The following is a 24,341-nucleotide window of genomic DNA, read 5'->3' on the forward strand; positions in this document are numbered from 1 at the left end:
ATTTGCATATTATGTACAAATTCGGCCAGAGCTGAATCATGCTAAGCAGTGCTTTTTGAATAAGACAGCCAATCAGAACTGAGCTCATTTACATATTTTAGTCTTAAAGGCACAGTAATAATAAAAAAAAAACATCTGTTTAATTGTAAGTAATAAAATAGAGGCTGGATAATAGTTATTACAAAAGAATATTGCCTTTTAGCACATAAAACCACAAAAATATTAGCAAAAAATGTATGTATGTATGTAAGCCATGGGCCCTTTAATATGTAAACATTGTATGAGTTTCAGAAATGTGCCTGTCTCACAAAGCAAGTTTAGCCGTGATAAGCTTCCTGACCAAGTTTAGCTTCATAAAACCTAACAAATGGAAGTTTTATGGAGACAGTTAACAGCTTCCTCTTTTAATCCAGATTTAGATGTTCAAGATTAATTCTCATGCATGTGAAAGCATGACGTTTATGACCAAAAGCCAATCTTTTGAAACATGAGTCAAACAGCTTTGTTTTCCAGTGAAAAATGTAAATATCTAGAAAGAAAAGCCTTTATAACAGCAAAAAACAGCACTGTTAGTGTTTGCGATCATTACTGCTTTACACCAACCAGCCACGTCATTAGGTACACCTTATACACTCCTAGTATCATGTATCTTATCATATAGGAGCTCTTTGTAGTTCTACATCATGTGTTTCTGTGCATATTTTCTTAGCCTACTCTCACCCTATTCTTCAATGGTCAGGACCACCACAGGGCAGGTGTTATTTGGATGGTGGGTCATTCTAAACTGTAGTGACACTAATGTGGTGGTGGTGTGTTAGTGTGTGTTGTGCTGGTATGAGTGGATCAGAGTTTTGGGGTCCTGGTCATTGAGGAAAAGGGTGAAAGGGGGCTAACAGTCTACAGTCTGAAATTATAAAACTACAAAGTGCCCCTACATGGTAAGTAGAGCCAATAACAGGTATAAAGAGTGTGGCTAAAAAAAGGCACTACTTAATGACGTGGCTGGTCTTTGTATATTCTATGTAGTTTGGTTTGCTTCCTCTGCTAAAAAGTGATATTATTCATTTGAATGATGTCACATGCCTCGTGAAAAAAAAGAAAAGTGGCACGGTCTGGCTCTGTTAGTCGCTGATTAGTCAGAAGCTTGCCACAATTGGTCCAATAGCTGTTTGTGACAGACAAACCCATTTCCAAAAATAAAGTGATGCTGTGCAAAATGTCAATGAAAACAAAATGCTATGATGTGCAAATCATTTAAACCCTATATTTATTTGACAATTGTACAGAGACAACATATCAAATTGAGAAGTGTTATTGCTTTGTGAAAAATATATGCCCATTTTCAATTTGATGTCAGCAACACATTCCAAAAAAGTTGGGATGGGGCAAGAAAAAGGCTGGTAAAGTTGTGTAATCCTAAAAAAAAAACAGCTGAGGGTTAATTGGCAACAGGTCAGTAATACCAGTGGGTATAAAAAGATCATCCCAGAGAGGCTGAGTCTTTCAGAAGTAAAAATGAAGAGGGGAACAACTGCACAATCAAATGGTGCAACAATTCAAGAATAAGGTTTTCAACATGAAATAGCAAAGAACTTGAAGATCATCATCTACAATAAATAATATCCTTAAAAGATTCAGAGAATCTGGAGAAATCTCTGTATGCAAGAGACAAGGCTGAAAACCAGTATTGGCCGGCCAAGATCTTTGGTCCCTCGGGTGGCACTGCAATAAAAACAGACCTGATTTTGCAGTGGAAATCACTTTGTGGGCTCAGCAGCACTTCTGACAATCACCATCTATGAAAACAGTTCATCACTGCATCCTTAAATGCAAATTAAAACTCTAATATGCAAAGAAGTCGCATATAAAGACCCAGAAATGCCACCACCTTCTCTTGGCCTGAGCTTATTTAAAATGGACTGAGGGGAAGTGGAAGAGTATCCTGTGGTCTGACAAATCATCACTTAAAATTCTTGGAGCTCATGGACACTGCTCCCCTGGGATAAAGACCATCTAGCTTGTTATCAGCGCACAGTTCAAAAGCCAGTATCTGTGATGGTGTAGGGATGCGTTACTGCACATGGCATGGGTGACTGGCACATCTGTGAAGGTGCCATTCGTGCTGAATGATATATACAGATTTTGGTGCAGCATATGTTGCCATTCAGACAATGTCTTTTTCAGGGAAGGCCTTGCTTATTTCAGCAAGACAAAGTAAAACCACATTCTGCATGTTTTATAACAGCATGGCTCTTTATTAAAAGAGTAAGAGGGCTAAAGTGGCCTGCCTGCAGTCCAGACCTGTCACCAACTGAAAACATATGACATGAAACGAGAAATACGACAAAGGAGACCCTGAACTGTTGAGCAGCTGAAATACTGCATCAAACAAGAACGGGAAAACATTCCATTTTCAAAACTACAGCAGTGGGTTGCCAAACGCTTACAGTGTTGTTAAAAGAAGAGGTGACGCAGCCCAGTGGTGAACATGATCCTATCCCAACTTTTTTGGAATGTGTTGCTGCCGTCAAATTCAAAATATATATATACTTTTCAGAAAACACTAAAATTTCTCAGTTTTAGCACTTGATATGTTGCGTTTGTACTATTTTCAAATAAAGATAGGGTTTCAATTTTTAAATCTGCACATCATAGCATTTTGTTTTCATTTGCATTTTGCACAGCAACCCAAATTTTTTTGGAAATGGGTTGTAAGTTGACGTGGTGATGTATCTCAGTAATACGTGATCCAGTCTAAGAAATAATCTTACAGTCAGCTGGCCAAGCCATGAATCCTGCTTTGTGAGACAAGACCCAGCACTTTTACATACAGTATATCCACCTATTCAGCCTACAGCCGTTTAGCCACCCCATTCAAAAAGTCACAGTACAGGCCAATCAGAGCAGGCCAATCAGAATCAGAGGTCATTCATGTATTAGTCTTAAAGGCACAGTACCAAATTGTCATTAATAGTAATAATGTAATGTAAAGTATGAATTATGACTGTTTTTGATACATAAAGTAGCACCTTCAGGTATAACATGGGCCCTTTATCTGTGTTTGCCAAAGTTACTGAAACTGTCTGATATTACGTCAGTGTTTTATGTACATACTTGTGTCACCACAAGAGGCTGATATGGAGTAACAAATGAAGGTCAGCTAGTGACAAACCTCATTGATTTTTATGGGGATTTCATATCCCTCTATGAAATAAACCACATGGAAATTCATATTACAGCTTTTAACTTAAAACAAACCAGAGGTTTAGTGTAAGACATTTTTTAGGAAGGTCTAAAGTTTATAGTCCCTTCTGAAGATCTTTGTAGTATTATTTTCAGTCTGTTTATTTTTTCTCAATAAAACATATTTCATACATCTACAATTTATCCAACCTGAGATTACACCAAGGTGCTGGTGATATTTTAAAAAATACATTATGAATAGAGCACAGCTTTATTATCTGTACCTTAATAACCAGTACAATATAATACAATATAAACACTTTAAATGTCTTTAAAAAGTCATAAATAACAAAATTACTGATTTATCACAAACGTTAATATGTTATCTAGTAAAAATCACGTTATATGATCATCAATGGAGAAGTTTTGATTGGAAATGTCCAACTTTTTTTTTTAAACCTAAGAACAACTTCATGCTTCATTTGCTCCACAGTGAGGCCCCATTCGCTTTATTTATTTTTGTAAACCACCCGTTTTCCGTCAAGCCCCGCCCTTCTTGCGTGCTGCTTGTGAGTAAGAACTATTAGCCAATCTCAGCGTGGAAGGGGCGGAGCCTTGTCCAATACGGGCGTGAAAGAAATACGATTCAGTGAACGAGTGTAACTTCACTATAATACATTTGTTCGCTTTTTAAACCACAAAATCCAGCGATAAAGAAGCAGACATCTGGCATATCAGTTTTTAGGAAGGTTTATTTTCTCTTCACACGTGTTGATGTGGTTTCAGGATGGCTAAGTGGAAAAGTTTTGCTGCTGCTTGCTGGGCTGCGAGTGTGCGGACGGGATTTTTAACCCTCAGCTCCTGTTGATTTATCTCCATTATAACTTCGTGTTTTCGGACTTAACCGCCCCGCCACATCTCTGCTATGGAGCAAAGTGTGCGGTAAGTATGCAGAAATCCTGAACACTGTAACAATAAGCCACGTTTCGTGGTCGTTTGCTCGGAAATTAGCACGGTAGCTAACCCTGGCTAAAGCTGTATTATATAAGAGAAGCCATCTGTGCAAAAGTCTCCAGCCTTTATGCGCTTATAGTGAAGGGAAAACAGTGGAGTTAAGATATTAATCATTAAAATGATGTTAACGTGGATAAAACCGGCAACATGGGCGGAATGAGCAGGGTAGGGTTTTTGCAGTTAGTGGACACTGATGTGTTTTTTTTTTGGATGGGGGAGTGTGCGTGCGCGTGCGCGTGTGTGGAGGGGGGGGTGAAAACTTTTTCTCGTTAAGCTACAAACGCTGATTTCATCACCTTAAGGAGCGTGAATAGAGAAACCATTAAAAAAAACTTTGGGTCTTAGTTTTGCACTAGTGTTTTTCATATGTGTCACTTATTTGGCCATTTTTGGAAAAGTAGCACTTCTCTATAAAGTGAGCCTTTATTTATAATCATGACTAATAAACCTTTAGTGAATGACCTCTTCAATAAAGCTGGCCACATTATCAGAATCGCCTGCCCTGTGCTTCCACTCCCCAACCACTTTATTACAAACGCCTACCTTTCATTTCCACTCAGTGGCCACTTTATTAGAAACACCTACCTTGCACTTCCACTCAGTGGCCACTTCATTAGAAACACCTACCTTGTATGCCGTCTGCCTTCATTATGAGCTTCTGAGCTCCACTTATCTTTCAGGTCCACTATGTAGGTGTACAGTTACAGAGTATAACTCGTGTGTTGTTGCACAATTTATTAGCCCGCTCTACGGCTTTCATCATTGGTCAGTTTCTGACCACAGGGCTGCTGTCGACCAGGTATTATTTGGGGAGCGGGTCATTCTCAGTACAGCAGTGACACTGACATGATGATGAGTCGGACACAGTCACTGCTAGGACCACTACTCAGCGAAAATCCTCACAAACTGACCACTCATGTGCATCAACAGATACTTTGTTTATATCTTGACCATTCAAAATGAAAAAAGAAAGAACATTCAAGGGGCATTAAAGGGCAGCGTGTCCTCAAACCTTTGTTGGGTCACGAAGGTGCAGCCATATAACAATATTATGCTGTCAGAAATCCCTGATATCAGTGTGTAAACCGTTCTGTGTGTGTTTATACTGGTCGAGGCATTGCCGTTTTCCGTTTGCTCAGTGAGTCAGATCTCTTTGTGGTCCTTGTTGGTCGTTAACAGCATTTAGCGTCAATTCTGACGCAACTGTAGCGTTCTCATTAATGCCCAACAGCCCCAAACACTGCTGTAATAGCATTGGAGTGTAACAGTTCACAGAAATCATAAATCAGTTCGATACGTCATGTGGTGTACTGATTCAATGTGTTTGAATATGAATGAGTGCCTAAAATTCTGCCTTGTGTTAATGCAGAAAAAGGTTTGTAGTAACGGTAAAAAATGTTAAGCTTTCTGTAGCGCTGTTACCACGTCACCACATCAATCTGCCGTATTTACTTATGTATGTAAGGCTGGCCTTTTCTGTGTGAAAGGCTGAAATCCTCATGCAGCTCGCTCGATTACTCCTCTGATTAGCCATTGTTTTTCTGGGATTGCTCTTCAAGGGTTATTTAGAAAAGAAAATGGTTCCACATAGAACCATGAACATTCAAAGAAACTTGTGCGTGATTAAAGAGCTCTTTGCGTTGCAAGCTTGTTACAATAGAAGAACCCTTTTTGGTGCTTTATAGAACTCTTTTCAAAAAAGGTTCTATATAGGTTCTACAGTCTGTAGAAGCTTTCGTCATGCAAAGAATTGTTTAATCTTGCAAAATCTTGAATTGTTTAGTCATGTTCGCGGTTCTATATAGAACCGTTTTCTTTGCTAAATAACCCTTGAAGAACCGTCTTTTTTTAAGGGTGTGTGGGTTTTTCCGCCTGACTGTTGGGGGCCGTTACCGTCGTACTTACCTCTGCGTAAAAATCAAGGGGCCTCAAGAGAAGAGACAATGCGTAACCCAGCTAAGTAGATCATCTGAACATCAGGCGAGAGAAGAACAAACACTGACACAAGCAGCCTTTTAAATCGCTGTTAATGTCACCTGGCTAGTTCGTACATCTGGTTACCTTTGACATATGTTTGTTGTCCTGGCTTTAAAAAACTGATAAAATGGAAAATCTCCTCGTTTGAAACTGGCGATCTTGTATGAAGTCAAGCCAAACCTAATCTACTGTCTATTGACTATCCAGTTGTTTGATAGGTTTAAGTGATGTCATTGGCTCAGACAGGTTGAGAGAGTTTGTTGCCAAGTGAGTTGCCAGATACTTCACATTATGCAACTCCAGTGCAACTCAGTTTCATGTAGGTTTCAAGCAACTAAAGCCGAATGGAAGTTTCACTGTGTAAAGCGTAGTGAATTTGGGGAAATTTGTATAGTTGTCTTGTTCTGTCCAACATTGAGGTGATCATTTAAATGCGATTATTTTAGATGAAATAAGCTCCAGGTCTTTTTTTCACCAAGGAGACCAGCAGGTCCATTTTTCAGACCTCAGATGCTCAGTACAGTGTTCCAGATTGACAGTTCAGAAGCTCTGCATTATTAGGTTAAAGTTTCATATGAAAAACTGCAGTCAGGTCCGTAGGTATTTGGACAGTGACACAGTTTTGTAATGATGCCTCTGTACACCACCACAGTGGATTTGAAATAAAGCGTTAAAGATGATGACTGAAGAGCTCTTGTAGTATTTCTATAGATCTTTTTTATGAGGAAATACTATGATAAAAGTACAATATTATGGACTTTACATTTGCGAAGATGAGTTTAGATCTAGGCTGGTTTCTTAAGATGTGCCCTGTGTGATGTGAGAAACCACAACCAGATTAAAAAGGTGATGTGGAGTGAGGGGAAAAAATTAGAAGCATCATCTCAGTTTAACAGCCACGGCATCAGGCAGGTGAACTGATTTCACCTAGCTCCGCTGGCCGGGAGAGAACATGGTAGCCCTGAGTTAATTTGCCAACTGCAAGAAACTTGCATTCGACAGATTTGAACAAATTATGGTTTGATACTCATGTTCCTTGAATTGAGATGGTGTTTATTCTCGAATGATATGATATATGATATGATATGACATGACATGCTGTACTGTTATGTTGTTATGAGTTTCGACTGTAAAAACACTGTTAAGAGTGGCAGTGATGGAACAGAAGAAATAACCTCATACATGCAGCGCCAGAGAGACGCAATGTCATATTCCAGCCCAAACTATTAGAAGCCTTCTGAGTGTTTCGCTGTGCTGGGAGTGAACCCTGCTCGCCCATGTGGGGCTAAGCACCTTGGCCCTTAGGCCAGATGGATAGTCAGAAAAACCTGTACCTGAACAACAAGCCTGTAAAATCACATCAGACGTCAGGATTATTCGTCCAACCAGTTTCATGTGTGTGAGGCAGAAATGGCCATCAGAACAAACATATTACTAGACAAAGTATCTGTTTTTGTGTTTATATAAAAAAATAAAAAGATGTATTTGCTTTTGAGGCCTGCATACAAAGAGCTTTTGAAGTAATGCTGTTTTTCGTGATGTATTTCATTTCATTTCTTTAAATTTGGAATGGTGCTTTTGTAGTTTTGTGTTGTGATCTTTGAGCATTAAAGGGGTTTGCAAGATTTCTGTTTACACATCAAAATGAAAACATCTGTACTCACAAACATCTTGTTCTTAGTCAGAGGCGCACTATTGTAATGATGTTTATGGCTTCTCATATGGTCATTCTCAGATCTGTCATCTTTTTTCGAATATCACATTTTTTGCCATTTACATAAACATGACAACATCTAGCTACATTGTGCACGAGCTACAACAGCATGACTGTAATCTGAGAGCGCGACTGCTAGATTGACCAGCCTGCAGTCCACTGCAAAACGTGTCTTATTAAGATCAAAGTGTTGGAACATGTGCAGATGTCAAATGTGCGTGTAATCGCACAAAAATAGTTCATAAGATGAAGCACAGAGTATCGTGTTTTGTAAAATTTTTAATTTAATACAGATCCAACTGAATGAATGAATGTATGAATGAATGAATGAATTAATGGCTCTCTGTATTTATTAGCATTTCACATATTGTTCTAACATTTTTGGAATTGGGGTTTATTTATTAACTGATAGCTTTGTGGCTAGGCTAGCAATCAGGACTAGTTGACACCAGAGACCCTCCCCCAGGGGGACGACAGCAGGTCTTTGTCTAAAAAGCATAATGGGGTGCGAGCGGGCGACCAGATATTCAACTGAGTGATTGGGAGTAAATGAGGGAAATGCCATAGTAACCGCAACATGCTGCTGTTGTTTGGATGTAGATTGTTGCATCTTCAACCTTTCTTCTACCACATGTCAATTTCTTAGCAGGCGTCTAATATGAACACAAACAAAAAGGATTTTTGAGACGAGCAGATGATGTTGTGACTGGGCTCGTGTGTGGTATTGTGCCAGTGCTGTGCAAAACTCATTTTCTCGCATTGCTAAACAGAGCTGGTATGACCGAGTGAAGGTTCAGTGCTGTGGGAAAGTATGTGATACTTGGCTGTTTTTTGATGTTTTTATTCTTTTAAAGAGTACAGTAGCTGACAGTGGGATGTTTCTCAGACGTTTCCATTGTTTGATCAGATTTACTTTGTTTTGGACCAGAGAAATGAGCTGAAGCGGGACAGAGCAGCTCACATTTTAATGAGCTAACAAACATTTGAACCGTGATCTTTTAGCTGCTAATTTCATTTTATTTTACAGTGGCCATATGACGAAAAGGTTCATGATGCACAGCATCTAGTAGTAGACAGTCAATCAGAACATCTCGAACAGCAGCCCAAAATGCTATTAAACTTGGCGTACTTGAACGACTGCAGTTTGTAACGATCAGTATTTCAGTGTTTTATAATGTCACTGATAAATAATGATTGTCAGAACTTTTTGGATTACTTGTTTACTCAAGTTTTTCTACCTCAGTAACTGCTGTGTTTATGTCTGTCATCTGACTGCGTGACTCACAGATCACAGCATGTTAAATATCTCTGCACCTTGTTCCACTACCTCATGTCCAGAATGTGTGGTGTCTCGGTGCTGCGCTGTCCTGTCTGTTACTGTGTCTAATGTCTGTTTAATTTATCCTATTTATTGTTTCTAGCTTAATTTTTTTTTTGCACACAATGTCTGCACGTTCACACTCTGTACTCTTTGTTCCTTGTTGCACCGTGATGTTCCTGGAGGAACGTAATTTCACTCCACTGTGCTGTGTACATAGATGGAATGACAATAAGATTAAGATTAAGTGACCCTTATTAGTCCCACAACAGGGAAATTTCACCTCTGCATTTAACCCATCCGTGAAGTGAAACGCCACATACACTCTAGTGAGCACACACACTAGGGGGCAGTGAGCACACTTGCCCAGATCGGTGGGCAGCCCAATCTGCAGTGCTCGGGGAGCAGTTGGGGGTTAGGTGTCTTGCTCAAGACACCTCAGTCATGTGCTGTCGGCTCTGGGGATCGAACCGACGACCTCACGAGGCTGTTCCCTAACCTCCAGTCCATGACTGCCCCAAAAAACGTGAAGTCCGGAAAAGCCTCTTTTTCAGAACTTTTGCTATGACCAACCTGTTTTGCTGTTGCTGAACAGAACTGCCCAGTACTTGGAAGAGCTTTTCTGACATCAAGCTCTGATATGACTGACTTACAGCTTAGTAGGGCTGCGTTCACACTGCCAGGTTGAAGTGAGATAAATCTGTTTTTTGCCTCAGGTCTGATGTTTTCAGGGCTGTGTGGACACGCAAATCTGATCTTTTCATATCCAACCTCAGCCACTTTTATATGTTGTCCTAGATCGGATACGTGTAATACGGCAATACGACCTTAATGTGACGCTCAGATCAGGATTCATGTGTTTTTTTTCCGCTGCACGTGCACCATCATTCAGCATTGCCATGGCAGCAGCGCCCAACAGAAGTTAAAGCCTCAAAATGGTGGAAAAGCAACACGTCTTACCATTTTTGCATTCATCTCGCTCTAAGAATGGGCAGCTGAGAGCTGTTCAGAGGTAATTATCTTCACAACGAAGCTCGTTCTGCTTGTTAGTTTGTGCTGATGATGCATGTGATACGTTCACGTGACGTTGCTGAGTAGGATGTGCTCATGCTGGTCGTTCCAGGACACTGGTTCTTCTGCATTAATGACAAATTTGAGTTACAAACGAGTGTGAACCATCCTGTGAGAGAGATCAGACTGGAGCAAAAAATCGGATTTGAGCAATGAGGCTTGTAATGTGAATGTAGCTTAGGTCTGATTTGACTGGCCAAGTCAGTTTTTATGCTTTTCTCTAATCTAAAAAAACAGCAGAGGATTGCTGCCTCCCCATTTGTTAAAGATTTGTTGACATCACATGAATTCCCAGAAGTTGTATGATGAGTTTTTGTAATGCATGCTGGGTGTTAAAGTGAGATGCTGTAGTAAAAATATGGAAATTATCCAAAACTGTAAATTTTGTGACACCGTTGAGGCTGAGGGATATAATGCTGTGCTGCAGAACATTGCATAACTCACTGTATTAAGCAGGGGTGGGAAAAGTCCTGAAAATCCACACTTCACTAAAAGTACTGTTACTGAATTTACCCAGGCACAAATAAAAATATTAATAAAGTAAATAACTAAAGTAAAAACAAATAAGTCAGTCTTGAAAAAGATGGTTCAAGGATTCTACATAGGAACCCATGAAAGGGTTCTTCAGACTGATGGAGAACGTGCTGTAGATGGTTCTGTATAGATATTTTGTTTCCAAAATGGTTCTATATAGCACCAAAAGGGTTCTTTTATTGTTACAATGTCAAGCTTGTAACAATAGAAGAACCCTTGTAACAGCCAATGACCATAGATAGCACCCTTTGGGAGATATATAGTCTGTATAGAGTCATATAGCACAGTCATGCACATTTTCTGTCAATCTGAAGAACGCTTTCATGATGCAAAGAACTCTTTAATTATGCAAAGGGTTCTTTGACTGTTCATGGCTCCATTCCAGTGTAGTTTATTGGAAAATAATCGAGTTGCTTTTTTTCTTTTTTGTATATCCTCATTCACTGAGTTGATTTGGTGATATCATAGTAAATAATCTGTACAAACAAAACTAAAGCCAAACGTGATATTAGAGGGAAAGAGGCTTTGAGAGCTGAGACTGTTCACAGTGTGGTTTGCTAGTGCACATTTACACAAATGTCCATGAACTGTGTAAGGAACAAGGTTTGCATTACATTAAATGCATGTTATGGTTAGATGATTATGTAGAGCTTCCGTGAAGTGAAACACCACATACACACTAGTGAGCACACACACTAGGGGCAGTGAGCACACTTGCCCAGAGCGGTGGGCAGCCCTATGCACGGTGCCCGGGGAGCAGTTGGGAGTTAGGTGTCTTGCTCAAGGACACCTCAGTCATGGACTGTCAGCCCTGGGGATCGAACCGGCAACCTTCCAGTCAAAGGGCCTAACCTCCAGCCCATGACTGCCCATGTGTTCTACAGCTGATAACTTGTTTTTTCAGAACTCAGTATTTTAAATTTGAACTTTCTTCTGATCAGTTTATGAACTGATACACTCATAATTTATTGTCACTCTGTAACATTATTAAATACGAAAGTAATGACCTAAAGAAAGTAATGACATTTAATTTAAAAATGAGTTAAAATAAAAGTACTATGATTCTACTCCAAAGAACAGTTACAGGGAAAAATGTACTCAAGTACAGTAATGAGAGTAAATGAAATCTGTTAATATATAACACATTAAACTTTAGTTTTAGGCTTGAGGGCCTCTTTGTTGGGTTATATGAGTACACTGATATGTCAAAGACAAAAAACAAACAATTTGGAACTATGACTGAGCTCTTACTGTTGGGGATGCTCACAGTGCACAGTAAATACCTTCGTGATTCATTTGAGGCTCACTTGCACATTGCAGCTTTTTCTTTTATATCGCACATTGCAGCTTTCTTTTATATCAATATGGTAACAACTAATATCACAGTAACATTTAACAAACGAGAGTATTGTCCAGCTTACTCCCCACTTCTTCACTCCTTTTAGATTGTAAATAAAACTCCAGAGCGCTTATTTAACCTTAGTGCTGCAGACGTTCTTTAAGAAAAGGCATAAATCTTGAATATTGCTAAACTGGATGAAGCAGAGCACAAACATAAACACTAAGGCGCCTTCTTCAGGGTGCCATTGTGTTTTATGTTTGTTTTGCATTGTTATATCATTACAGCCCACTCTGATTTATGTTCAAAACGTCTGAGGCAGATTAGCTCAGCTTCACTCTGAACACACAGAGGTTTCATTTTCTTTATTGCCTCTTTGAAGGAACAGTTGAATTTAGAAAACATTCCCCCAGTTTTCCCAGTGTAGCCCAAATGTAGTCATATTTGGTGTCTGAAGTTTATTTCCTTCATTTTATATGGGAGCTACAAGCCTAATGTCGCCAACAAGTAATCATAGTGTCATGGGTTAATTGTGAGACATGCTTTTTTGCTCCGTTAGCCATGAACGTAGATCTCACAGGTTTTCATACTTCCGAGGAAGGTTGTTTCACATTGTCGTTACAGATAGCTGATACTAAACTCTGCTACAGTACTGTGCAAAAGTCAGGGACCACTTTTAATTTAGTTCATTTCTAGTCAAAAAGTCGTTCATTCTTCAGGAGATATTTTTCTGAGGAGATTAATGTAAGGTAATCCGATCACATACAGAAGGTGAGGGTGAGAGCGAAAGGAAAAAAGCAGGAGTTTCCAAAGCTGATGATCAAAAATGATTACAAGATCTAGAGAGCATGGGAGCCATGCAGGTCATTTTAGGTCTCCAAGTTGAATTAGAGCCTCAAACTCCACTACAGACACTGATCAATTTTAGTTTTTTTGTAAGGGGACTTTCAAAGATTTTTCTATAGCTCTGAGTAATGCAATGATTGACAGTTCAAAGGCTGAGGTTCAGAGTGGTTTGTTGTGAAATGGTTCAATGTAGAGAAACGTATTGACTAAGATTTCTTTACAGTGGATTAGTGGTTAAGGTTCCATAACAGTGATTAACAGGAACCAATATCTACACAATATCTACAACACGAATATAGCTTTCTCCACTGTTGTCGCTGTTGTGCAAAAACATTGCATCTCCGTTTTGCTCCTTTTATTGTTTGACTTTTTTTGGTCAATTAAAGTCTTTTTTGGTCACCCTCTATATTAAATAAACATTTCATGGTGAACAGGCCAAGAAGAAATTGTCCAAAATCCCAAAAACAGATGGAAAAAATTTTGGTTACATTAACGTCCATTATTACTTAATTGGTTTTGTTCTGACACCCACAACAAACCGTGAACCTACACAAGTTTTTATATGTAATGTTGATGATGGTAAAATGACAGCACCCTGCCTGCACTTCCCAGTCATGACTGGGTTTTAAAAAATATTAGTCTGAAACTTTTTCAAAGCGGTTATAAAACAGCGTCTCAGACCTCAGGCAGCGTTTTCATTAATAGTTTAATGCATTAAACTCTTGAGAGGTCTGGTTTCTGTCACCACCACTGTGAACAATTCTATTTATTATTTTTTTTTTATTTTCATTTTTACCCAATTTTCTCCCCAATTTAGTTGTTTCCCAGTTCCACCTGGTACGATACTACCAGTGCTAGGAGGGTGAAGGCAGCACAGGCCTCCTCCGAAACCTGTGAAACCAGCCACCACTTCTTTTCAAACTGCCGCTCATGTAACGTCACGGGACAGCCAAACGCGCTCGGAGGAAAGCGCCAACCGCCAGATCTGTTACATCAGCTAACAGACGCCTGCACTGACTAGTATCGCGTTGAGTGATTGGAGGAAGAAGGGGGCCCATTCTACCCACCCAGAGAGAGCGAGGCCAATTGTGCTGTCTTGGACTCCCGGCTATGGGCGACTGCAGCATCACTAGAGATCGAACTTGTGATCTCCTGATGACCGGGCCAAGTGAACAATTCTAATTGGGTGCATATCTCCAGAACAGAGCATTTCATATCAAACCATTCTTAATATCTTAACCATTTAATTAATCACAGTGACTTAACATTGAACTGAACATTAAACTATAATGTTGCCGTTTTCCCTGAGTGGCAATGACTTTACTGCTTAGCAGTCATCTTGCAGCCTGACATTGCTGTACTTTTGTTTATTTTTATAGATAGTGGTATGTCTAATGACAGATAGCTAATTAGCAGGCTATTCTTCTATTAATTGTTAGCCTTGTGCCTCCAGTGTGAAACTAAAGAAGCTTTACACGCCGAACATGTCTTGTCTGATTGACTATGTAGGTAAGAGAGGGGGAACTGGGGGAATTTGATTGAGAAAAGCAACTGTGGGAATTTGATTGATTGAAAAAAATCAAGTGAATGCATGTTTTGATAAAATGATAAAAGCATGAATTCATTTATATGGGAAAGAGCTAACTGTTTTAGCTGTTTCATACCTTAGCTATAGACCCTCTTTGAGTTTCTCACAGCGAACAGTAATATGCAGAGAGCGAGCAGTGTGTGAGTGTGTGTGTGTGGGTGTGTGGGTGGTTGAGAGAGTGCATGTGATAGTGTTTTACGTGGGAGTGTGTACGGGTCACTCTCTCCGAGTGTATTCTTTAGTGGAGGCGGTTTTCTAAGCTGAACTCTTCTGCATTCCTCTGCTGTACAGTCTCTTACACAGTGTTTATAGGACTGAAATGTTCAGGGCCTCTCATTTAATACAGCAGGAAGAACATAACAGTGCCTGCAGATCAATTGCTAGTGAAGTCCTTAAAGCAACAGTTGAGTGAAAAATCTGTCATATGAAAAATCTGATTTACCCAGTGTAGCTTTAGGGGATAGCATAATATGAATTTTTGCTTTGCAGGTTATAATGTTGAATCTTTGAGCATTAGTCGATACCAACCTAAAAGGCTGTTCTTAGTAGTAGTAGCCTGAGCCTCAAAATGAGAGATTTTTAATCGATTCACTTCACTTATGATGGTCATCTAAAAGCAGAGAAGGCCTTATCATTTCTGTATTCTAAGCTTGTATTTAAACTCTGTAAATATTACAGTACAACTGTTTCATTATGAAGTTCTGAATAGAAACAACAGGGTTAAATTTCTGAAACATTGAGCAGAACATTGTCCAATCAGGAATTGTTTTTCTCTGTGCTGTCTAGGTAGATATAGCTAAGCCAGCTACTTCTTAGGACTTCAGGAGCTGAAGAGAAGGCCTAAAGCACTGAGTTAGCCATCAACATGATTACAAAGTGACAAAATCAAACATGTTTTCCATGATTCAGTTTGCCAGTTTACACTGGATTTACACTGGATTTACACTGGATTTTTAAAACTAAATAAATATCTTTATAGTCTATGCAGAAGGCTCCATATGACATGGTGTTTCAACGCAGCAATGACCAAAGCAAGTGGAAATAGTTTATCAAATATTATTTATTACATATTGTTTAAAGTGAAAGGTTATTTATAAATACTAACACAGTCTGAATAATGTTAGGCTATACGGTATGTCATCTGATCTCATTTCAGAGTCAGTAAATTTTGATTGGTTCTGACTGACAAGTTTATTTTACCATTGGTCAGTGTGACACTGCACTTTGAATTGGTACCAAAATGCTAATTCTGGTCTCGGCAGTCCTATTTGTTAGTTACAATAAAATTAAGATTTTGCATAAATGGAGCACATTTTATTATTATTTATGTTGGCTAAAAATTATAATCTTTGAATTTTATTGAATATCAGTTGAAGTTTTATATAATTGAATATTCATTTATTATAACCAAATTTAAGCGGATCCACTGTAACATTTAAAATGTGGATCAATTCCGCATCCCAAAGTTGGTTTAAATTAAAAATTCAGACCTATTTATTCAAATCACTGTTGTCTCAGCAATGATGAGCAAGTAACACATATATGCTCAAACCTAAATGAAGAGTAGACACGTCACAAGCTGTTGCAAATTAAGCTAAAGCATGAGTGGGAAGACAGAGCAGAAACAGGAGGTTAACATCACTGCCAGATAACTCCCGTTGGTGAAACATCTCATATGAATACAGAAAGGTTTCACCTCCTGCCCACCTAGAGGGAGAATCTCCGCTGTTAGCGGCAGACCAGCTCAGCGCTTCAGAACAGCGTAATTTACAATTACAACACTGGAAGTGTGCGAACACCACAGCGAACCAGCTTCAGCCATGTTGGACACTAGAAGATGTGGTTACTGTAGTTTGGTGGGTAATACCACTGCCCCCCTCCATATAGACTGGGGTTTAATTCACTACCTGGGCAAGGGCACCATGCAATACCAATAATCCTTGGATAAGAGCGTCTGTCAGATATGTAGGAAAATGAGCAGGGGGCCATCATGTCATATCATTTTTATGCTTGAGATATCTATCTAAACCTCCTAACATATGTCTTTCTGCATGGTATATCCTGGGGGCTAATTGCACCAGCTGTATGTAAGTTCAAACCTAAGCTAGTAGTAACCTGAATATTTCCCAAGTGTTTACTATGTACAGGTTTACAGATCACTGAATAAATACCAGAGTGCACCACACAAACTAGATTTAACAATGGGCTGAGTTGTTAAATATTTACACCCCTGAGCAAGAAACATGTAGACAGCACTAAGAAGACAAAAACATGACCTGATTAAAAAAGACTATTCGCTGATGTTACATTTCTGAGAAACGTTAAACAAATGTGCTGAGGTTTTACTTTCAGCCCCAAACTTAATGCGAACATCCATAACATTAGTTCACTAGTTGATACCATATCTACAGCTCCAGTTTAGTGAGACCATAGCTAACATCTACAGCTCCAGTTTAGTGAGACCATATCTAACATCTACAGCTCCAGTTTAGTGAGACTATAGCTAACATCTACAGCTCCAGTTTAGTGAGACCATATCTAACATCTACAGCTCCAGTTTAGTGAGACTATAGCCAACATCTACAGCTCCAGTTTAGTGAGAACATAGCTAACATCTACAGCTCCAGTTTAGTGAGAACATAGCTAACATCTACAGCTCCAGTTTGGTGAGAGCATATCTAACGTCTACAGCTCCAGTTTAGTGAGACCATAGCTAACATCTACAGCTCCAGTTTAGTGAGACCATAGCTAACGTCCACTGCTCCAGTTTAGTGAGACCATAGCTAACGTCCACTGCTCCCATTTATAACCATCATTGAGCTTCATTTTCAGATTCTCTGCCAGCTGCTTAGAAGAGCCCACAGGTTTTTTTAAGAACATTTGAAGAAAATTTGAAGAGTCAGAGAATTTATTACACTCTGGAATTGTCATCAGCTGACCATTCCTAATCTTGACCTGCCTAACCAGCCCTAACTAAGGTCTAATCTTTTTAGGTTAACTCCTGACAATGGGGTGTCTTTAAATTTGGCACATAGTTTGTCACAATTACCATTTTTTGTGCTTCTATATTATTAGTTAATTACAAAGCAACTGTGTATTAACATTTGCTGATTTTTTTTTTTTTTAAATAAACAAAGCCATTTGGCCAGAGGTGCTCAAACTTTTACATACAACTATATGACCCATCTCTTGCGATGAACTGTCCGGGGTGTTTCCTGCTTTCCGCCCAATGAACAGGCTCCAGTAACCCCCATGACCCAGAAGGATAAGCAATGTGTGTGTCTGTGTGTGTGACCCATCTGTGGTTCCAGGTCACCAGATCACATTCATAGTCCTCGGACTAAAACGTTGATTGCATACCCTCAGATTTGTGATATTGTTTTGTGTCATCTGGAAGTCTGTTTTAATTTGCATGTAACTACAGTAAAATGTGTTGTTACCTGGTAATTAACGGCATGAGACGTTTTTTTTTCACTTTCTCGTATATTTTGTGCTCAGACATGGCACAAAAAGTTTTGCTTTGTTTTTAGATATAATGCATAGTAAAAAAAAAACATAATCAAAACAAACCAAACCAAAACTGTACCAAACTTGTAAACTTGTTCCAACATCTGTACACTCACAAGTAAGCATGTCCCTGAGAGTCGCTAGCTGCTGCGTTGCATGGTGGTGTTGGCTTCTTAGATTAGCTTAGTTTATAGAGACCTCAGTAAAAATACATTTCTACGTTTCTCAGCCTTTTTGTTAATTTTGCAATTTTAATCATCCTTACATAATTTGTTTTCCGAGAGACCAAATTTTTGGATAGTACAGTTCAAATCATCCCTTTAAATCAGTCATTTCAGACTGACTGATGAGGCTGTGGTGTGACCTCAAGTACAAGATAAAACCCAATCTTGACGGAATATTTCTCAGAGCTGTCTCCTGATGGAGATTATTTCTAATTTGCTCCGCGATGTGACTTATTTCTTCTGATAAATGAATGAATGCAGAAGAAGGACGAAGGGTCCTCTGTGATCCTGACCCAGAAACCTGAATGCCGCACAAGCACTGATTGTTCACATTAAGCTGTTTAAGGAGAAGAACCGTGAACCATGTTTTATGTTGACTAACTACAGATGTAGGACTTGATTCCACACTGTAAGGACAGTGAATTATACTATCAGTACCTGCAGAGCCTGCCAAGAAAACATGGCCAGCTTTTAATTAAGATTAAAAAAAATCTTTTTTTTCACTGCTGATATACTTTTTCATTGGTGTCGGGAGAAGTTGGGTGTAATATATTTATATAGTTTCTTTGTCAATATTTAATGCTGGCTAACTGTGCTAACTGAAAATAGCTAATACCAGCCCACTTTTTCCTGAAAACAGCTAGCTCTAGAACGCTTCTAACTGGAAAAGGCTCTTCTAACTGAGAACAGCTAACACTTTCCAATTTCCAAAAATAGCTAACGCTTGCTAACTGAAAACAGATAAGGCTAGCTAATATGTGAAATTGGCTAACTCTGAAGTGTCTCGCTGCTCTTTTTAGATTTGTCTCTCCCTGTCTAGAGAGTAAAACAACACACACTAGTGCACTGAAACAGAAACTGCTAATGCTGGATTGGGAAACAGAACAGCATCATTGGTATCTTATCCACTCTTATCTCCAAAAATGGTTGATTTTGATTATTTTTGTTAATGATAACATGACTTTCCATGCAGTGTCTTTTGAAGGCTTGAGGCTGAAAGTTTTGCATTGCCTATAAAACAGCCGCCAGGTTAGCCAACTTTTAGTTGCCTTAACTGGTATTCAAAAAGATTTGATTATCAGTAGAACCAGGGTAGGAATGTGTTATCATCAGTAGAACCAGGGTAGGAGTGTGTTATTGTCAGTAGAACCAGAGTAAGTGTGTTATTGTCAGTAGAACCAGAGTAAGAGTGTGTTATTGTCAGTAGAACCAGAGTAAGAGTGTGTTATTGTCAGTAGAACCAGAGTAGGAATGTGTTATCGTCAGTAGAACCAGGGTAGGAGTGTGTTATTGTCAGTAGAACCAGAGTAAGTGTGTTATTGTCAGTAGAACCAGAGTAAGAGTGTGTTATTGTCAGTAGAACCAGAGTAAGAGTGTGTTATTGTCAGTAGAACCAGAGTAAGAGTGTGTTATTGTCAGTAGAACCAGAGTAAGAGTGTGTTATTGTCAGTAGAACCAGAGTAAGAGTGTGTTATCGCCGGTTAACGCCGCTCACTGAGAATAGATAACGGCGGTTAACGCCGCTCACTGAGAATAGATAACGGCGGTTAACGCCGCTCACTGAGAATAGATAACGCCGGTTAACGCCGCTCACTGCGAATAGATAACGCCGGTTAACGCCGCTCACTGCGAATAGATAACGCCGGTTAACGCCGCTCACTGAGAATAGATAACGCCGGTTAACGCCGCTCACTGAGAATAGATAACGCCGGTTAACGCCGCTCACTGAGAATAGATAACGCCGGTTAACGCCGCTCACTGAGAATAGATAACGCCGGTTAACGCCGCTCACTGCGAATAGATAACGCCGGTTAACGCCGCTCACTGAGAATAGATAACGCCGGTTAACGCCGCTCACTGAGAATAGATAACGCCGGTTAACGCCGCTCACTGAGAATAGATAACGCCGGTTAACGCCGCTCACTGAGAATAGATAACGCCGGTTAACGCCGCTCACTGAGAATAGATAACGCCGGTTAACGCCGCTCACTGAGAATAGATAACGCCGGTTAACGCCGCTCACTGAGAATAGATAACGCCGGTTAACGCCGCTCACTGAGAATAGATAACGCCGGTTAACGCCGCTCACTGAGAATAGATAACGCCGGTTAACGCCGCTCACTGAGAATAGATAACGCCGGTTAACGCCGCTCACTGAGAATAGATAACGCCGGTTAACGCCGCTCACTGAGAATAGATAACGCCGGTTAACGCCGCTCACTGAGAATAGATAACGCCGGTTAACGCCGCTCACTGAGAATAGATAACGGCAGTAATTGAAAGTAGCCAGTGCTTGATGGCTCTAACTGCAAAAAAAGCTGATGGTACTGATACAGTTGTTATGAAAAAAAAAATGTTATCACAAATTCTTCGACTGGCCACTCAGGAACACGGCTGAGCTTCTTTCTTTTCTTCTCATCTTCGCCCCGATGTTTTTCGGCGCTGCTCAGTTATCCCTCTGATGATTCAAGTCGATGTAAATCTCTATTTTAATTAGTGGGTGTGACCTTTCTGTCCTCAGTTGAACTTGTTAACTGCGTGTTCGTATGAGACATGCAGTCTGTAGGATCCCCAGCAGGAATGGAAGGTTTAAAGCAAGTCTTTAGCTCGGTGTGATTTCTGTAAACCAAAACCCCAACAGACCCAAATGTATATGGTATTTACAGCATCAGAGTTCATGTCAGAATCTTGCATTCTTACACTTAAATGGTCTGCAGGGAGATGCTGCTTTGCGTCATGACCACAATGTTCTCACTAGATAGACACTAAAGCAAGACCACCCACCTTTTTATTTATTTAATTTCCAGTCAAAATGGTGATTACAAGTTCAGTGCATGTTGCAAATACAGTTTCTTAATTTTCTTTCTGGTGGGAAAAAGCAGAAAACATATCTGCTTCCGTTGCTTTCAGGAGGCTTGCTTTCAGTTTTTCAAAGAAATCTGCAGGGACATTTCTCTACACCTCCAAAGTTCAGTCTTAGAAGTTGGTTGTATTTTGTGATTCTTACAATCCAAGCAATCCCAAACAGATTCAGTGATGTTGAGGTCTGGACGCTGGGGTGGTCATCCAATGTTCTGAGACCACCAGCAGCTGCTTTGTGTGATTTGTTAATGTTTTGTCCTCTATTTCCTTTTCACATTAACAGCTTCTTCATAGCTACACATCCTTTCAGACTCATAGTGTTGAGTTGTTATCTCACAGTGGAAAGATGGACAGGAACACCTGTGGATGTCTTTCAGATCTGAAGAAAGAATGGAGCTTGATTTTCTCCTCTCTCTCAAAGATGAAAGCTTTAAGTGCTGTTTATCTGACGGTGACATTTTTATTGGTCTACTAGATCTTTCAGGTGGTGGTTAGGTTGTTATTGTTATTTAGTCCCTCGTTGGTCAGTAATGATCAGAATGGCATTATGAAATATGATTGGCCCTATGAAGTTAATTTTAATTGTTTCTGACTTGTAGATCATTGATAAAAGTGGAGAAATTATGTGGAAAGTGCAGGTTCTTTACTTTCAATCCTTACCATGTTTGTGTTTAAGTTATTGTTGTGTGTACATCCTTTACATTTTTTGCAACTTTTTGAAGTGCTTTATTTTTCTTTTTGCTTCTATCGCTTTCTCCTCTTCTTTTTTTCTTCTTCTTATTCTATTATAATAAGTGCAGACCTGAACCTGTTGATATGAAATGCAAATTGAATGTATATGGGCTCCATTATGTAACTATGTAATTAGTGATTGTGCATTGCAAAGCCAGACTATTGTTGTGTGATTTATATTATTCTTCTTCCTCTTTACTTTTTATTCTTTATTCTGGAGCCTGTTAGCTTGTCTCGCAGTTTTCGAGATATGGACACAGTTCTAATTCCGGAATGTTCAGTCTGCATGGGAATGGTGTGCTTCTATACAGCTTTTGGATGCAACAAACGGTTTTCTCATCCCTTGTTTCTCTCATAGACTCCCATTCATTTTGCACCTATGTCTATATATAAGAGAAGGTCCTTAAGTTCTAATTCACAGCCATACTGACCCACACACCTCTTTGTTGGTTTATCATCCCTCGTTCCTCCCATAGAGTTCCATTCATTTTTAACAACAACTAGCAACCACTTGGCAACGCCCTAACTACCAGCCTTTCCAGCTTCAGAATGTTTGGTCTAAATGGGAAAGCTGTGCTTGTATACAGCTTTTTGATCTGACACAGGGTTTTCATACAATTCTGAAGTTTTTTCCCCTTGGAAATGATTAGGGAGAAAAATTTAATGACCGTTTGCTTTACTTCTGATCGATCACATACTCTGTCTTAGGGCAGGCATGAGTTCAGTGTTGCTCTTGTCGTTTTTTTCATCCCTTGTTTCTCCCATAGAGTCACATTTCATTTTTGCCCTCACATAAACACTATTATTTCTTCACCCATAAGCCATGAAACAGCCTGTAATCACTCAGGGCAAGTCCTTAAGTTTTAATCCTCAGCACTACTGACCTGTACTCCTCTGTATGTCATTTTTTTCCGTCCCTCATTCCTCACATAGACACATTAATTTTTGCTCACACACATGCCCTATTATTTCTTTGCCCAAAGGCCACCAGTCTCCTTGTACTCAATCAGGGCAGGTCCCAAATCTCTAATCCACAGCCACAGTGACACATACTCTGTGTCATATGTGTCATTTTTCCATCCTTCATTCCTCTTAGACTCCCATTCATTTTCAACACTTAGCAACCACTTGGCATCCCCCTAACGGCTGCTTAATAAACACCCCATACACCATGGTAACCGTCTAGCAGCAGCTTAGGAACCTCCTGGCATACCATAGCAACCACCTAGAAACACCTGATCAACCATGTCGGATAACACCTAGCAGCACTTTAGCAACTTTCTGTGATACCATAGCAACTACCATACAACACCTTAGCAACACCTAGGACACCATAGCAACCACCTAGAGACACATTAGCAACCAACTGGGAGACCATATCAACCACCTAGCAACACCTTAGCAGCCACCCAGGATATCATAGCAACCGCCTGGGATACCATAGCAATCACCTAGCAACACCTGATCAGCTACCTGGGATAACATAACAACCACCTAGAGACACCTTAGCAAACAACTGGGAGACCATATTAACCACCTAGCAATACCTTAGCAACCAACTAGGATATTATAGCAGCCATGTAGCAACCGCCTGAGATACCATAGCAACTGCCTAGCTACACCATAGAAACCACCGGGGATACCATAGCAATTGCCATGCAGCATGTTGGCAACCTTCTGGGATACCATAACAACCCTCTAGCAGCATTCTAGCACGACCTTTGATACTCACTGGCGTTATGGCTTTAATTTAAGTTGTTTGTATTTGCATGTTCAGTGTGTGGCCTGAGGAGCTCCCTATAATTCTACTAATAGATGCGAGATGAACACAAGCAATGCAGTTGTTAGTGGTGGCAGGAAATAAAGCCTAATAAACATGGACTAAAATGCACTTAAATGAGTGTGTGTGTCTGTGTGTGTGTGTGTGTGTGCTTAAAAGTGCAAAAAAAATATGGGACACTTTTTTGCCCTGCATTTCTTCAACGAGCCCCTTTTGAAGACCCCTGCTGTAAAGGGTGGTGGGTACTTAGAGCTGTGCAGATGAGAGTTTAGGAGAAACTGAGGCAGGGTCAGTGGGACTTTTCCCAGCACACAGCAGTGTGTCTGTGTGTTAGCTCATGCTAATCCCATACTCATGACTTACTCTCATATCTCTCTCTCTCTCTCTCTCTCTCTCTCTCTCTCTCTCTCTCTCTCTCTCTCTTCCTTACACTCTCTCTCTGCTTCCTTGCCTCTCTTCCCCTTTTCTCCCCTCTGTTTCTCCCTCTCTCCAACTCACAATTTCTCCTCTCACTTGCTCTCATTTACTCTTACTCTCTCTGTCCCCCACTGAGCTCCAACATGCAAATCCAGTGAGTCAGAGATGTGAGAGAGAGAGAGAGAGAGAGAGATGAGATGTTGAGTTTACGTTCATACACACCCTCTGCCCTATG

The 24,341-nt window shown here is 39.9% G+C and overlaps 1 protein-coding gene across 2 annotated transcripts in view; it reads left to right on the forward strand.

The window, feature by feature from the left end:
• The first annotated feature begins 3,832 nt into the window (after positions 1–3,832).
• Positions 3,833–24,341, forward strand: part of frs2a (fibroblast growth factor receptor substrate 2a) — a 38,424-nt gene continuing 17,915 nt past the window's right edge. For both annotated transcript variants that reach the window (XM_017683155.2, XM_017683156.2), the window contains exon 1: positions 3,833–4,125. The gene's annotated coding sequence lies outside the window, so the exon portion shown is untranslated. The remainder of the gene's footprint in view (positions 4,126–24,341) is intronic.

Source organism: Pygocentrus nattereri, chromosome 1 (assembly GCF_015220715.1).
Source record: "Pygocentrus nattereri isolate fPygNat1 chromosome 1, fPygNat1.pri, whole genome shotgun sequence".
Taxonomy (NCBI): Eukaryota; Metazoa; Chordata; class Actinopteri; order Characiformes; family Serrasalmidae; genus Pygocentrus; species Pygocentrus nattereri.